The sequence below is a fragment of the Hyperolius riggenbachi genome, chromosome 3 (genome assembly GCF_040937935.1).
Source record: "Hyperolius riggenbachi isolate aHypRig1 chromosome 3, aHypRig1.pri, whole genome shotgun sequence".
Taxonomy (NCBI): domain Eukaryota; kingdom Metazoa; phylum Chordata; class Amphibia; order Anura; family Hyperoliidae; genus Hyperolius; species Hyperolius riggenbachi.
In genome coordinates this window covers 399,009,015-399,024,498 of record NC_090648.1, presented here as the reverse complement: position 1 = coordinate 399,024,498, position 15,484 = coordinate 399,009,015, and the positions used below count along the sequence as shown (strand labels likewise).

Genomic DNA, 15,484 nt, shown 5'->3' with positions numbered 1-15,484 from the left:
ATGGAAAAAATATATACTAAACCTGGTGAGTCTAGGGTCCAGGGGCATCTTGGTGATGTCCTCACCCCAATTATTATGGCCCTCTTTTACTACTTGTGTCCCCCTTGTACCTCTTGTGCCTCCCTGTGTTCTCCTCCTGTCCCCCTTGTGTCTTTCTGTGTCCCCATCTGTCCCCTTGTATCCTCCTTTGTTTGTGCCCCTGTGTCCTCTGTTTGTTCTTGTGTCCTAAGCTTGTCCCCCTGTGTCCTCTGCTTGTCCTCTGTATCCTCATCTTTTCCCCCTGTGTCCTCAGCTTGTCCCCCTGTGTCTCCAGCTTGTCCCCCTATGTGCTATGCTTATCGCTCTGCTTGTCCCCTTGTGTGCTATGCTTGTCCTGTTGTGTACTCAGCTGGCCTCACATTGTCCTCTACTTGTGCATCAGCTTGTCCCCCTATGTGCTATGATTGTCCCCCTGTGTACTATGCTTGTCCTCATCTGTCCCTTTGTATCCTCCTCTGTTTGTGCCCCTATGTACTTTGTTTGTTCCTGTATCCTCAGCTTGTCTCCCTGTTAGGGATTGTCGCTGCAGATTCCGGATGGAATTTGGTGATTCTGGTTCCGAAACGACGGAACGGAATTGCTATAGTCCTAATTCGGAATTTACGTGGAACAAAACGGATTTCCGCGGAATTTACATTTTTTCTCCCCTAACTGATTTCTGCCTAATAAGAAGTATTTCTACTCAATAGACTTCTTCTTACTCCCTCCCTCCTCCCGGAGGGAGGAGGGTCTCATCTTCCAGGGAATTGTAGAATTTCAAAAGCCAGCTTACATATCTTGGCCGGGAATTGAACCCAGGTCTTGGCCGGAAATTGAACCCAGGTCTTGGCCGGAAATTGAACCCAGGTCTAGAATGGAATGACCAATTTCCACCTGAAATTGCGGAAAATACAATTCCGCAGAAAGCGGTGACCATCCCTACTAGAGAGAAAGAGAGATGAATCTACATGGCTATCTGGGGTTCTCTTCGGACAACTGTTGAACACAAAAGGCAAGGCCATGCCTGGGTGGGCTTGAACCACCAACCTTGCAGTTAACAGCCAAAATCACTAACCAATTGTGCCACAGAGACTGTGTACCACAAAGACTGTGCATGCAGTTGCTGTTGAATGATTTTATGGGGATGTATGTGTGTCTTTTGGAGGGAGGAAGTAAGTCTGCTCCAAGAAGTTTCAGCATGTAGTGTTGGTGGTATAATGGTGTGAATAGCAGCCTACCAAGCGGTAGGCCTGGGTTTGATTCCTGGCCAATGTATGTGAGTTGGCTTTTGACATCCTACAAATCCCTAAGCAAGCTCATTTTTCTCTGGGATATATCACAATGGTACATGCTTGGCTGGCTTCAGCATGTAGCATTGTAGTGTGTTCTGTTGGTGGAATAATGGTTAGCATAGCAGCTTACAGAGCGGTAGGCCTGGGTTCAATTCCTGGGCCTGGCCAATGTATGTGAAATTGCTTTTGAAATCCTACAATTCCCTAAGCAAGCTCATTTTTCTCTTGGATATATCACAATGGTACATGCTAGGCTGACTTCAGCATGTAGCATTGTAGTCTGTTTTGTTGGTGGTATAATGGTTAGGATAGCAGCCTACAGAGTGGTAGGCCTGGGTTCAATTCCTGGGCCTGGCCAATGTATGTGAGTTGGCTTTTGAAATCCTACAATTCCCGAAGCAAGCTAATTTTTACTCTTGGATATATCATAATGGTACATGCTAGGCTGGCCTCAGCATGTAGTGGTGGTATAGTGGTGAAGAGAGCTACCTACCGAGCACTAGACCAGTGTTCAATTCCTGGCCAAGACCTGGGTTCAATTCCCAGCCAAGGTATGTAAGCTGGCTTTTGAAATTCTACAATTCCCTGGAAGATGAGACCCTCCTGCCTCCGGTGCAAGGAGGGAGGAGGGAGAAAAAGGACTAAGGGAACAGTCAATAGGGTGTATGGGCTACCATATAACATAAAGAAAGTTCCATTTGCAATCATTAAAATTTTTCTGCCGGAACTTGGAAATTCCGCGGAATTTCGTAAAAATCCGGCGGAATTTTCATAGCGACGGAATTCAGCTCTGGCGGAATCCGTGAATTCCGGCGGAACGGAATTTGCTCCTTCCGATCATTAGTGTTGCTCGGATACCTCATTATCCTATTCGAGTTTGGTCGAATTCGGATAGTAAACTATCCGAATTCACTCGAAGTTAAATATCCGATGTAATCGAATATCCGATTCGACTTCGGATATCTGTAAATTAATTACAATTTTTTTTTCAAAATAATGCAGCTATTGTTGAGCATAATAGCTGGTGGTGCATGGGCAGCAGCACCTTGTAATGTGTTCCCTGGCAGTGGAGAGGAGACACAGACAGCAGGAGGAAATATAACAGCAGGCAGCGTGAGGAGGATAAGAGTGTGACAGACTGGCATTTGACAGCAGGCAGGAGGGCAGGCAGCGAGACATAGTAGGCCCTGGGTCCTAGCGGTGGTTCCAGGGCCGTAAATACACAGCATGAGGTTGCAGACAGCGGTCGTGAAGCCCACATTGTGTCCAATACACAATTGGGACAGCACAGTTTTCAACCCGGACACCTCTTAAATATTTTTTTTTTCAAAATAATGCAGCTATTGTTGAGCATAATAGCTGGTGGTGCATGGGCAGCAGCACCTTGTAATGTGTTCCTTGGCAGTGGAGAGGAGACACAGACAGCAGGAGGAAATATAACAGCAGGCAGCATGAGGACGATAAGTGTGTGGCAGACTGGCATTTGGCAGCAGGCAGGAGGGCAGGCAGCGAGACATAGTAGGCACTGGGTCCTAGCGGTGGTTCCAGGGCCGTAAATACACAGCATGAGGTTCCAGACAGCGGTCGTGAAGCCCACATTGTGTCCATTACACAATTGGGACAGCACAGTTTTAAACTCGGACACCTCTAAAATAATTTAATTTTTTTTTTTCAAAATAATGCAGCTATTGTTGAGCGCAATAGCTGGTGGTACATGGGCAGCAGCACCTTGTAATGTGTTCCCTGGCCGTGTAGAGGAGACACAGACAGCAGGAGGAAATATAACAGCAGGCAGCGTGAGGAGGATAAGTGTGTGGCAGACTGGCATTTGGCAGCAGGCAGGAGGGCAGGCAGCGAGACATAGTAGGCCCTGGGTCCTAGCGGTGGTTCCAGGGCCATAAATACACAGCATGAGGTTCCAGACAGTGGTCGTGAAGCCCACATTGTGTCCAATACACAATTGGGACAGCACAGTTTTCAACCTGGACATCTCTAAATTAATTACAATTTTTTTTTTCAAATGGATGCAGCTATTTTTGAGCGTAATAGCTGGTGGCGCATGGACAGCAGCACCTTGTAATGTGTTCCCTGGCAGTGGAAACACATAGACAGCAGGAGGAAATATAACAGCAGGCAGCGTGAGAAGGATGAGTGTGTGGCAGACTGGCAGCAGGCAGGAGGGCAGGCAGCGAGACATAATAGGCCCTGGTTCCTAGCGGTGGTTCCAGGGCCGTAAATACACAGCATGAGGTTCCAGACAGTGGTCATGAAGCCCACATTGTGTCCAATACACAATTGGGACAGCACAGTTTTCAACCCGGACACCTCTAAATTAATTACATTTTTTTTTTTTCAAATGGATGCAGCTATTTTTGAGCGTAATAGCTGGTGACGCATGGGCAGCAGCACCTTGTAATGTGTTCCCTGGCAGTGGAGACACAGACAGCAGGATGAAATACAACAGCAGCAGCAGCAGCAGGTGTATGTGTGTGTACCAGTCATAACTTCATGTCCCCCTCTCGCCAACAACAGGGGCCATGAATTCGCCTTCCACCCAAGCCTGTTTCATTTTGAGAAACGTCAGTCTGTCCACAGACTTGTGAGACAGACGAGATCGCTTCTCAGTGACAACTCCACCGGCTGCACTGAAGCAACGCTCTGACAGTACGCTGGAAGGGGGGCAGGAGAGCACTTCCAGGGCATACTGCGCAAGCTCGCTCCAGATCGGCAGGTGTTTGACCCAATACTCCATGGGATCAACAGGGGCCACGCTGTCAAGCCCGCTGAAGGATCCCATGTAGTCAGCCACCATGCGGGTCAAGCGCTGCATGTGACTGGAGAAGGATGCTGCTGCAGGCACCTCCTCTCTAGTCCTTGGCAGCTCTACACTCATGTAGAGCTCTTGGGTCAGAGACAGCAGGTCTGTGGTGCGCGTGCGCTTGCTGCTGGTGGATGCAGGCACCTGCTGCTGCCTGTGTGCTGGCTGGACAGTGGGGGTGGATGTCTGAGGGAAGGCTTCCTCCAAGCGCTCAACAAGGGACAGCTGCAAATCCCTCATTTGTTGCGCACGGTCTCCTCCTGCAGGCAGGAACTGGCTGAGCTTCCCCTTCAGACGTGGGTCCAGCATCATGCAGATCCAGATGTCCTCCCTCTTCTTCATCTGGATCACCCTTGGGTCCTTGCGCAGGCACCTCAGCATGTGCGCTGCCATTGGGAAGAGTCTGGCCATGTCTGTTGGCACATCATCGGCATCCCCACAGCCGAGAGTGCTGTCCTCCTCTTCCTCTGCCCCCTCCACCTCATCCTCTCTCCACCCCCGCACCAGTCCAGCTGCGCTCTGCTGCTCCCCCTCATCAGCAGCAAGGTCAGGGACCTCCACCAACTCCGAGCCCTCCTCCTCAGAGGTGGCCTGTGAAGCTGCCTGCAGCTCCTGCTGGTCCAAGGCTGCCGCTCCCTCTTCCAGCAGTGCATACAGGGCCCTGTCCAGCACACACACCAAGGGGACCCACTCGCACACCATTGCATGGTCCCTGTTGACCATGTTGGTGGCCTGCAGGAAGGGTGCCAGGACTGAGCACACCTGCTGCATGTGCCCCCAGTCCTCTGTGGAGATGATGGACGGGAGGTTGGTGGCGGCACGCCCAGTTGCAGTGATGGAGGCAACTGTTGCACGTGCAAGGTACTGGCTGACAGCCTGCCTCTGTTCAACCAGACACTCCAACATCGCCAGGGTGGAGTTCCAGCGAGTTGGAACATCGATCATGAGCCGGTGCTGTGGCAGGTGCAGCTCTTCCAGGCTCGCTACGGCTGCAGGCGAGAGCCGGAAATGACGCACAACCTTCCTTGCTGCCTTAAGGAGTCGGTCCATCCCCTGGTAGGTCCGCAGGAACTTTTGGACTACCAGGTTCAGGACGTGCGCCAGGCAGGGGATGTGGGTCAGGTCTCCCCTGCTGATGGCAGCAACCAGGTTTGCCCCATTGTCGGACACCACCTCTCCGACTCTGAGGCCTCTGGGGGTCAGCCAATTCCTCTCCTGCTCTCGGAGTTTGGCCAGGACGTGGTTCGCCGTCAGTTTGGTCTTCCCCAGGCTGACCAATTCCAGCAGTGCTTGGCAATGGCGGGGCTTCACGCTGCTGCTGAGGTGGGGGGTTTGGGCTGGTGTGCCGGAGGATGGAAGCGGATCAGAGGAACCTGCTGCTGTTCCGCTGACCCTGCATGGTGGCACCACCCACTGCGTTGTTGGTGCTGCTGCTCTGACAGTGCCCGATGCTGCTCCCCCCTCCTCACCCCCTTCCACCAAGCTGACCCAATGCGCGGTGAAGGACAGATAGCGGCCTGTCCCAAACCAGCTGCTCCACGACTCCATGGTGACGTGGACCCGTTGACCCACCGCGTGCTCCAGCCCTCTCCCGACATTGGCCATCACAGAGCGGTGAAGTGCAGGGATGGCCGTGCGTGCAAAATAATGTCGGCTGGGGATTGACCAATCGGGGGCTGCACACATCAGGAGCGCACGCATGTCGCTCCCCTCCTGCACAAGGGAATAAGGCAGGAGTTGGGAGCACATGGCCCGTGCCAGCAAGCCGTTCAGCTGACGCACGCTGCTGGGAGGCAGAATCCTGACCACCCCCTGGAAGGTGTCGCTAAGCAGGGTCTGGCGAGGCCTTTTGCTGGCACGGGAAGCAGTGGAGGGAGCAGAGGAGGCCACTGAAGACTGGCTGCCAGAACAGGCCTCAGTGTCGGCGGCAGGAGTTGCAGAGGGAGGAGGAGCAGTGCGTTGCTGACGCACTCCTGCTGCCGACGGCTTCGCAGTGGTGGCGGGTCTGCCACTGCCACTGCCAGCTTCCTTCAACTTCACGAACTCCTCATGCTCGTGAAAGTGTTTCCCTGCAAGATGGTTGACCAGAGAGGTGGTGCCAAACGCAGAGGGCTCCTTCCCTCTGCTGAGCTGCTGGCGGCACTGGTTGCAGGTGGCATACTTGCACTCCAAATATGGAAGGGAGAAAAAATTCCATATTGGGGAGGTGAAGTTGCCCCTTCGGCTGGAAGGTGCTGCTGCCGCTGGTCTCCCTGTGGTGGTTGGGGGGGGGGGGGTTTCTTGGTGCGGCTGGTGGTGGCACTGGCAGAACTCGTCTCCGGATCAGCACGCTGTGTGGCCTGCATACCACGCCCACTTGTGATCCTGCCCATGCCTGCGTCGATGCTGATCCTTCTAGCAAGGCCTGCAGACGCATCCTCCTCCTCCTCCTCAGAGCTGATGACATCCCCACTCCCAGGACCTGGCAACCAGTCTTTGTCCTTCACAGTGTCATCATCATCCTCCCCCTCCGCAAACATGTCCTGCTGGGATCCCCCAAACTCCCCTTCTGCATGCATGGGCGGATGGACAGTCACCACTGTCTGACTGTCCAAAGCATCATCCCCCAAAGTGCCCATGAGCATTCCTTCCTCCGCCAATTCTGTCGCAACAGCATTCCATAGCCCCGCTGTGCTTGGGGATAACAAGAAGGTGCTGCTGAGTGACAGGGTGCTGGTGTTGCCCGCTGGGGCTGGAGAACTGCACTCCTCCTCCTCTCCCCCAGGCAGTGCCGGGCGGCTGCTGCTGCTCTTGCGAACAGGAGTGGTGGCGGGGGTGGAGGACTCCAGAGCTAATGGCAGCCTGCTCATCCACCAGCAGTTCCACCACAGCGTCTGCGTCCTTCTCCTCAATAGGACGGCTACGACCTGGTGGTGGGAGGAACATCTGGGCCACACGCTGCTGCTGCTGCGTCTCTGCGACGTGACTCCCAGCTTTTGGGCGGCCAAGGCATCCACGGCCAGTGGCTAATGGCGGAATAGCCACTGGTGCAGACGCAGAACTGCGCATGGTGGTGGTGGCGCGGCTGCCACGCCCACGACCTCCTCTCTTGGTGATGCCCTTGCTGCCCTTGCTGCCCCTACCCAAACCGCGGCTGCCAGTGCCAGACATCGTATATTTTTAATATTACACAAATGAAAAACAAAAAACTTATGTATGTAAACTGTAAAGGCGGGTGGGACAAGTGGGGTACTTTAATGGGGTGGGACTGGTGGTGATGGGTGTGTGAGGTGACGGACAGGTGTTGTACTCTACAGCAGAGATCAGTGTAGCGCTAACGAGAGAGTGCGCAGTGCGCACACAAAAACCCTAGCTGACCCTGACTGACGGTGTCCCTATACACAGACTACAGTACAGTATAGTCAGCTAATACACAATAGAAGTAATATAAACAATAGGACGGTTGTAGAACTAACAAGAGGGTGCGGACAGCGCAGATGTGCACTGCGCACACAAAGACCCTAGGTAACGCGGTGTCGGACGGTCCCTATACACAGACTAGAGTACACTACGGTAATACTAACCAGGGCCGGGCCGAGGCAGAGGCTGAAGAGGCTCCAGCCTCAGGGCGCAGTGTAGGAGGGGGCGCACAATTCATTCAGCTGTCATTCTCAATTGTATTTGAAGCACAAAGAAAAAAGAAAAGGGCATACATAGCAGTGATTGCAAGCCAGATAGATTAAGGTGTTGGGGAGGTTGGGGGCACTGGGGCGCCTCTTAGTCTAATAGCAATTAGTGTGTGACGGGTGGGAGGGATGAAGGGGCGCACTTTGCTGTCTTAGCCTTTGGTGCTGAAGGACCTTGTCCCGGCTCTGCTACTAACTAAACAATAGAAGAATCTAGCTAAATAATACAACAGGTGTGACTAGATTACAGAGAGCAGATACAGCAGGACAGGTATAGCAGTATAGCTGGGCCTTGCTTACTACAAAATACTATAGTACAATAATCTATCTAACACAGAAGTAGTATTACAGGAGTAGAGTAGGACAGGTGAGAGCACAGGTAAGGTAGAGACTAGAGCACAGAGCAGGGCAGGCTGCCTTGCCTAGGCACAGGGCCTAGCTGCTGGCTGCAGGCCTGCAGCAGCACCAGTGTCAGTCTCTCTCCCTCCCTAGTCCCTAGTAATCACACAAACTAAACTGCCTAAAATACAATCTATCTACAATACAAAGCAATACAGTTGAATATCAAGTGTTGGAGTGTAAAAACGCTAGGTTTAGAACAATAGCAATGCACTTGCACACAGACAAAAAGCACTGGAGCAGTTCTCTCAGTACAATCAGTCAGTAAGTCGCAAGCAGGACGAGTGAGGCAAGATGGCGCCCGCTATTTATAGAGGGGGGCTTGGCCAGGCTCCCCCTCTGTGATTGGCTGCAGTCAGAGGGCTGGGAGCCCTCTGATTCGCTTGTGAGGACTCGAGGTGACGACTGTCGTGACGCTATCTGAGCTTGTGACGCTATCCGAGCTCGGATAGCTAGGATATCTCCGGATAGCTGCTTGCTATCCGAGTGCGCTCGGATAGCACAGCCCGGATAGCTAATACTATTCGAGTTCGGTATTCGAGCTCGAATAGTGAAAAAAGAGCTAGGATATCCGAGTAACTCGGATATCCTAGCTCAGATGAGCATCACTGCCGATCATCCCTACTCCCTGTGTACTCTGCTTGTCACCCTGTGTCCTCAGCTTGTCACCCTGTGTCCTCTGCTTGTCCCCCTGTGTCCTCAGCTTGTCCCCCTGCGTCCTGTGTTTGTGCCTGTGTCCCCTCTTTTTTGCATGTCTTCCACTAGCTGCCCCCGCAGTGTAATCAGGCCCGCCATCAGGGGGGGACATCCGTGACTCCCGTCACGGGCCCCGGGCCTGCAGGGGGGCCCCATCCCCGCTGCGGCCCTGGCGGGTGCCGCCCAGCCGCCGCTCAACCTCCCCTGGCCGCTGCTCCCTCCCTCCATCCCTCTAGCCGCCGCCGCCTCCGCCGCCCATCAGACCCCGATCAGGCGGCGACAATAGTGCGGGCGCTAGGACCCAGCGCCCGCACTGATATGCGGAAGTGACGTCACTTCCGCATATAGAGCGGGTGCGTCCAGCGCCCGCTCTTACTGGTCGGGTCGCCGCTGATCTTGATGTCTGACGCTGCTGGCAGCCTGGCAAGGTAGGAGAAGCAGCGGCGGCGGCTGGGGGGGGCTTCCCTGTCACTCACTCACTAGCTAAAGGGACTCACTGTCACTCACTCACTAGCTAAAGGGGCTCCCTGTCACTCACTCACTAGCTAAAGGGGCTCCCTGTCACTCACTCACTAGCTAAAGGGGCTCCCTGGCACTCACTCACTGCCTAAAGTGGCTCCCTGTCACTCACTCACTCACTCACTCACTCACTCACTCACTCACTCAAGGGGCTCCCTGTCACTCACTCACTGCCTAAAGGGCCTCACTGTCACTCACTCACTCCCTAAAGGGGCTCCCTGTCACTCACTCACTCCCTAAAGGGACTCCCTGTCACTCACTCACTCCCTAAAGGGGCTCCCTGTCACTCACTCACTCCCTAAAGGGGCTCCCTGTCACTCACTCACTCCCTAAAGGGACTCCCTGTCACTCACTCACTCCCTAAAGGGGCTCCCTGTCACTCACTCACTCACTCACTCACTCACTCACTCACTCCCTAAAGGGGCTCCCTGTCACTCACTCACTCCCTAAAGGGACTCCCTGTCACTCACTCCCTAAAGGGGCTCCCTGTCACTCACTCACTCACTCACTCCCTAAAGGGGCTCCCTGTCACTCACTCACTCCCTAAAGGGGCTCCCTGTCACTCACTCACTCACTCACTCACTCACTCACTCACTCACTCACTCACTCACTCCCTAAAGGGGCTCCCTGTCACTCACTCACTACCTAAAAGGGCTCCATGTCACTCACTACCTAACCTGGGGGTCCCTGTCAGAATCCAGGTGAGAGGTGTCTACCATAATAAGGGGGCATTCTGCCTATTTATGTGAAATGCTGTCTATTTATGTGCCTCATGACTGCTGAATTTGTCTTGTTGGGAGCCTAATGATTGAATTTTTACTTGTTGGGGGCCTCATGATTTGTTGGGAGCCTCAAGATTGCTGAATTTGTCTTGTTGGGGGCCTCATGATTGCTGAATTTGTCTTGTTGGGGGTCACATGATTGCTAACTGCGAGACTATGGGAAAAGCTGAATCATTACCATATGAGACAATAGCATTAAACCTACTTTTTTAGCTTTTTTAAACAGAAAATAAAACTGGGAGGTTCTAAAAAAATGATGGAGCACTTCCTCCTTCCAGCTTGAAGGAGGAAGTGCTCGATATCGAGGCTTGCAACGCGTCCATTCGGACACTTGCACCTCGTTGAAACGCTGGGCGGAGAGCGGCGTTCTGGGTAATTAACCCCGCCGCATCAAGCCGCTCAGCTGTGGCAATTAGAGCTAGCTCACCGTGGTTATTCGTGATTAATTTGTGGACAGCAAGCCTCCAACTAGCTCTGCCAACATGTAATGGCTACGCACATTTCTCAGTTTGGGGGAGGGGGCCCGGACTGATGATTTGTGAGGGGCCCCAAAATTTCTGATGGCGGCCCTGAGTGTAATTAGTGGCATCTGTATACTCAGATTGACCTCACTATGTAATTAGCAGCAACCATGTGCCGCTGTGTAATTAGTATAATCTGATTGCCTTCCCGCTGAGTAGCAGCCATGTCTTACCCGATCCTGGAAGTCTGCACTGTTCAGCAGTGGTGCTCGGATACCATTTTTCACTATCTGGAACTAATTCGGATCCAGATACCCACATATCTGATCCGGGTCGGATATCCGAGTTAAAAATTTTCCAATCTGGAACCGAATCGGATATCTGACCCCAGTATCCGGGATATCCGGCCGGATTCGAATATCTGGATAGAAAACCGGAAGTGCCCTTTAAATTGCTTTAAAAAGGGGTTTTAGGGTCAATGAGGCATGTATTATCATTATTTTGCAAAGGGGAACACTAATTGATGATGTGGGGACTTAAAATCCCCCCCCCCCCCAAAAAAAAAACAAATGGCTGTCAATTAACATCAGGCCTAGGTTCCAGACAGCGGTCGTGCAGCCCACATTGTGTCCAAAGTCCAACGTGCAAAGTGCCATGTGCAAAGTGCCAAGTGCAAAGTGCCACGTGCAAACACGTGCAAAGTGCCTGTAATGATCTGCGCTGCTGTCTGCACAGGCAGACAGCTGTTTGACCATTTGTTAGGTCCGAGTGCTGCAGGTCCCTGGAAAAGAGGCCTGTCTCCACTCTGCAAGCTGCAGAGTTGCTGTTCTGGGGAGGAATTTGCATCCACTTGTCATGCAAATTGCTTAGCTGCTCCCTCTGATGGCTTGCGGTATAAAAAACATTTCTTCCCAGAATTCCCTGCTGGTCATGATGGTTTGTTCCTGCTAACTTACCTGGAGTCTTAGCCTTTGCTAATTGTTTGCTAAGATTATCTCAGAGTAATTATTTGGGAGTGCACTAGCATTCCTTCTAGCGTAGTCAGGTTGTATTATCTGTTTTGCCTTGTACTGTCTATCTGTTGCGATTGTCTTGTTGCCTGCGGCGGTCGACAGGAAATCGTTCTGTCTTTTGGGATCGCATTCGCACTAGCGGTAGTGGCGGTGGTTCCTTCTCTACTCTGTCTTAGGGGTGCAAGCTAGAGCAGCGGTTGCTACTGGTTGCACCATCTGTCTGTCTGTCTGGATCGCATCCGCCCTAGCGGTAGTGGCGGTGGTTCCTTCTGTACTCTGTCTGGGAGTGTAGGCCAGAGCTGCAGTTGCTACTGGCTACTCCTTCTGTCTGTCTTGTCTGGAATGAACGCTTGCTGTAGGCTCGGTGAGGTAACCGTTTAGCAAGCGTTCGCGTTCTCTATTAGTTTTTGTGTTACATTGGTTAGTTAGGGTTGGCGTGCTTTGTCTCTGTTGCGCTTTTCGTGCGGAGACCGTGCCATTAGCGTGCTTTGTCGCTGTTACGCTTTTCGTGTGGCGACCACGCTTAGCGAGTGCGTTTGTTATTTTCCTTGGTGTTCTGATCATTGTTATTTGTTGTGTCTTTCTTGCTACACTTGTGCTCTGTCTTTATTCGGTCTTGTGTCACTGTTGGCAATCGCCACTCTTGCAATTGCGTTCCCACTTGATTTCCGTTGTTGTGTGTTCACCGTCGCCAGGGGGCGACTAGATTGGTGGACACACATATATTCTGTCGCTGTGCTCACTCTCTCTCTCTCTGAGGGCTATCTTGCCCTGCATTGTTGCAATTCGTACAATTCCCATCTGGCATCTGTGGCAGTGCAGAGGGGTTGTTCCTCTGCACTCCACAGCTCCATCTGCCGGTGGGAATTTCCCTCTACAAGTGCATTGCACCAAGCTGGGTTCTGTCATTTTATACGCTTGTGGAGGACTTCCGCCGTGTCAGCGCACACCTTGTGCGCTAACCATGGAGATAATTCCGCAATCGTTACAGTGCCATGTGCAAAGTACCACGTGCAAACAAGTGCAAAGTGTCATGTGCCAAGTGCAAAGTGTGAAGTGCCACGTGCAAACACGTGCAAAGTGCCATGTGCCAAGTAGTGTTGATCGAACAGTGATCGACACTATTCGTTATTCCCCGAATAATGGGCCGTTCGGGTTAGAGTCGAACACAGCCGAACACCGCATGGTGTTCGTGATGATGCTCGGCCACACTGCTCGAACTCCTCCCCCCTACTGTGATTGGCCGAGCGTGCACCGAACTTGGCCAAGCGTGCACCGAACTTGGCTAAGTGGTCACCCGAACACGCGGCTCACGCTGTGATTGGCCAAGCGGGTCACGTGGTTCGGGACTATAAAAACCCAAATGCGCGTTATCGACGCCATTTGCTTTGGGCTTTAGCTTTGGGTAGGTAGGAGGGAGCATCAGCGTAGCGCACTTCCAGCCAGGCCAGCCACAGGTCCCTGGCCCCCAGCCTCACCGCTGACAGTAGCACCCACAGGGCCTCTGCCTCACACAGCACTGCTGTAGGCCTGCAGCCACAGAGGACAGAGCCTCTGCCTCACCGCTGATAGCAGCACCCAGCCACTCACAGAGCCCCTGCCTCACCACTGCCAGCCAGGCCAGACAGGCCAACCACAGGGCCCTATCCTCACCGATGACAGCACCCACAGGGCCTCGGACTCACCACTGCCAGCAGGCACTGCCAGCAGTGTTGCACCAAAAGACAGTACTTTCAGTGGCAGGTGGGACAGTTGTCTCCAAAAAAACACACTGTATTGCAATTAATTTTGTCTTAGTGTTGCACCAAAAGACAGTACTTTCAGTGACAGCTGGGATCAGTTGTCTCCAAAAAACACACTTCATTGCAAATAATTTTGTCTTAGTTTTGCACCAAAATACAGTACTGTCAGTGGCAGCTGGGATCAGGTGTGTCTCAAAAAAACACACTTTATTGCAAATAATTTTGTCTTAGTTTTGCACCAAAAGACAGTACTGTCAGTGGCAGCTGGGATCAATTGTCTCCAAAAAAACACACTGTATTGCAATTAATTTTGTTTTAGTGTTGCACCAAAAGACAGTACTTTCAGTGGCAGCTGGGATCAGTTGTCTCCAAAAAAACACACTGTATTGCAATTAATTGTGTCTTAGTGTTGCACCAAAAGACAGTACTTTCAGTGGCAGTTGGGATCAGTTGTCTCCAAAAAACACACTTTATTGCAATTACTTTTGTCTTAGTGTTGAACCAAAAACAGTCATTTCAGTGCCAGGTGGGATCACTTGTGTCTCTAAAATAAACACAATTTATTGCATTTTACTCGTGCTTAGTGTTGTATAATAAAACAGTACTTTCAGGGGGAAAATTGTGTCCACAAATAATAATAAAAAAAGTTTATTTCATCTTTGTGACAATTAACGAGTAACGACTACTATGAAGAAATCCAGTGAAAGAGGGAAGAGCAGGGGAAGAGGTATTTCCCCTGACGGTTCACGTAGAGGCCGTGGTGGCGCACCTAAGAAAACCCACTCTATACTGCCCATCTTGTCCAGGCAAAAAACAACCCTCAATAATCCAGAAGAACAGGACCAGTTAGTAAATTGGTTGACCTCTCAAGCGTCCAGCAGCGGGTTAAGCACCAGCCCATCCTTGTCATGCATGAGGTGAAACAACCAGCAGCTACACCATGCACACAACGGCCAAATAACGAGTTTGAAGAATTGTTCCACGACACAATGGGCTATTCTCAGGAGCTATTCTCATTCCCAGTCCCACACCCACAAACTAGCATCTGTGAAAGGACAATAGAACCGCCACAAATCTTGTGCCTGGATTCACAAGTAGTGGATGCTGAAAATGCACCAATTACTGAAAGGCAAAGCGAGGATGAAGACACCCAAATCTCAGCGCAATGTGTGCATGAATTTGAATCGCAGGAGGTCTGCCTAGAAGATGAGGAAGAGATGGGATTGAGGTGTGCAGAGGTTGTTCTGGGGAGCTCTACTCCACTGCACACATATGAGGTGATGGAAGAGGAGGGTTTGGACGATGAGGCCACAGACCCGGTTTGGGAATCAGACCGTCGCTGTCGGGAAAGCAGTACAGATGAGTCAGCTGAAGAGCCCACTGCTGCAAGAGTTTGCGTTGTGCCACAAAGTAGTCAGGGAATATCCAGGGCCGGATTTGTACTTTTTACCACTCAAGGCCCATTACCTCTAGCCGCCCCATGATAACAACGTGGTTAGGATAGGGTTATCGGTCATAGAAAAGGTGGAGGTTAGAAATACTAATAGATCAGGTTATTAGGTTTACGTACTTACAAAAAAAAAAAAAAAAGTGCTTAGGAAAGATTAAAAGCTTTTTTAAAGGCCTTTTGGCAATTTAGGTTGAGGCTAGGAATTTGAGAATAGCATTATGGGAAAAGGGCTAAAATTAAGTATCAGGTTAGAGTAAAGCTGGCCATACAATTATAGATTTCTACCCAATGTTCCAAAGCGATCGGCTCCTTTCTGAAAGGAATCAGTTTAGAAGGAATTGATTCCTACAACACACAGCACATTCAGTTTTAATAGATTCCAGCAGGTTATCTATTGAAAACTGATTGAACCCCAACTCTGCACTGTTTGATATAATGCAATGCTATGGCCTATCAATCATCTGCCACTCCTGCTCCACCCCCAATCGACCCAGGCGTCCTGTTTGATCGATACTTTATGTATTATTATTTATTTATTTATTGTATTTATAAAGCGCCAACATATTACGCAGCGCTGAACATTAATTTAGGATACAGACAATATTTAGGGGCAGTGTTGCTCGGATACC

At 51.3% G+C, this 15,484-nt stretch overlaps 1 protein-coding gene across 6 annotated transcripts in view; it reads left to right on the top strand.

Annotated features, from left to right (window-relative positions):
• Positions 1 to 15,484, top strand: part of TENM2 (teneurin transmembrane protein 2) — a 4,210,084-nt gene that overhangs the window by 3,047,638 nt on the left and 1,146,962 nt on the right. The window lies entirely within an intron of this gene.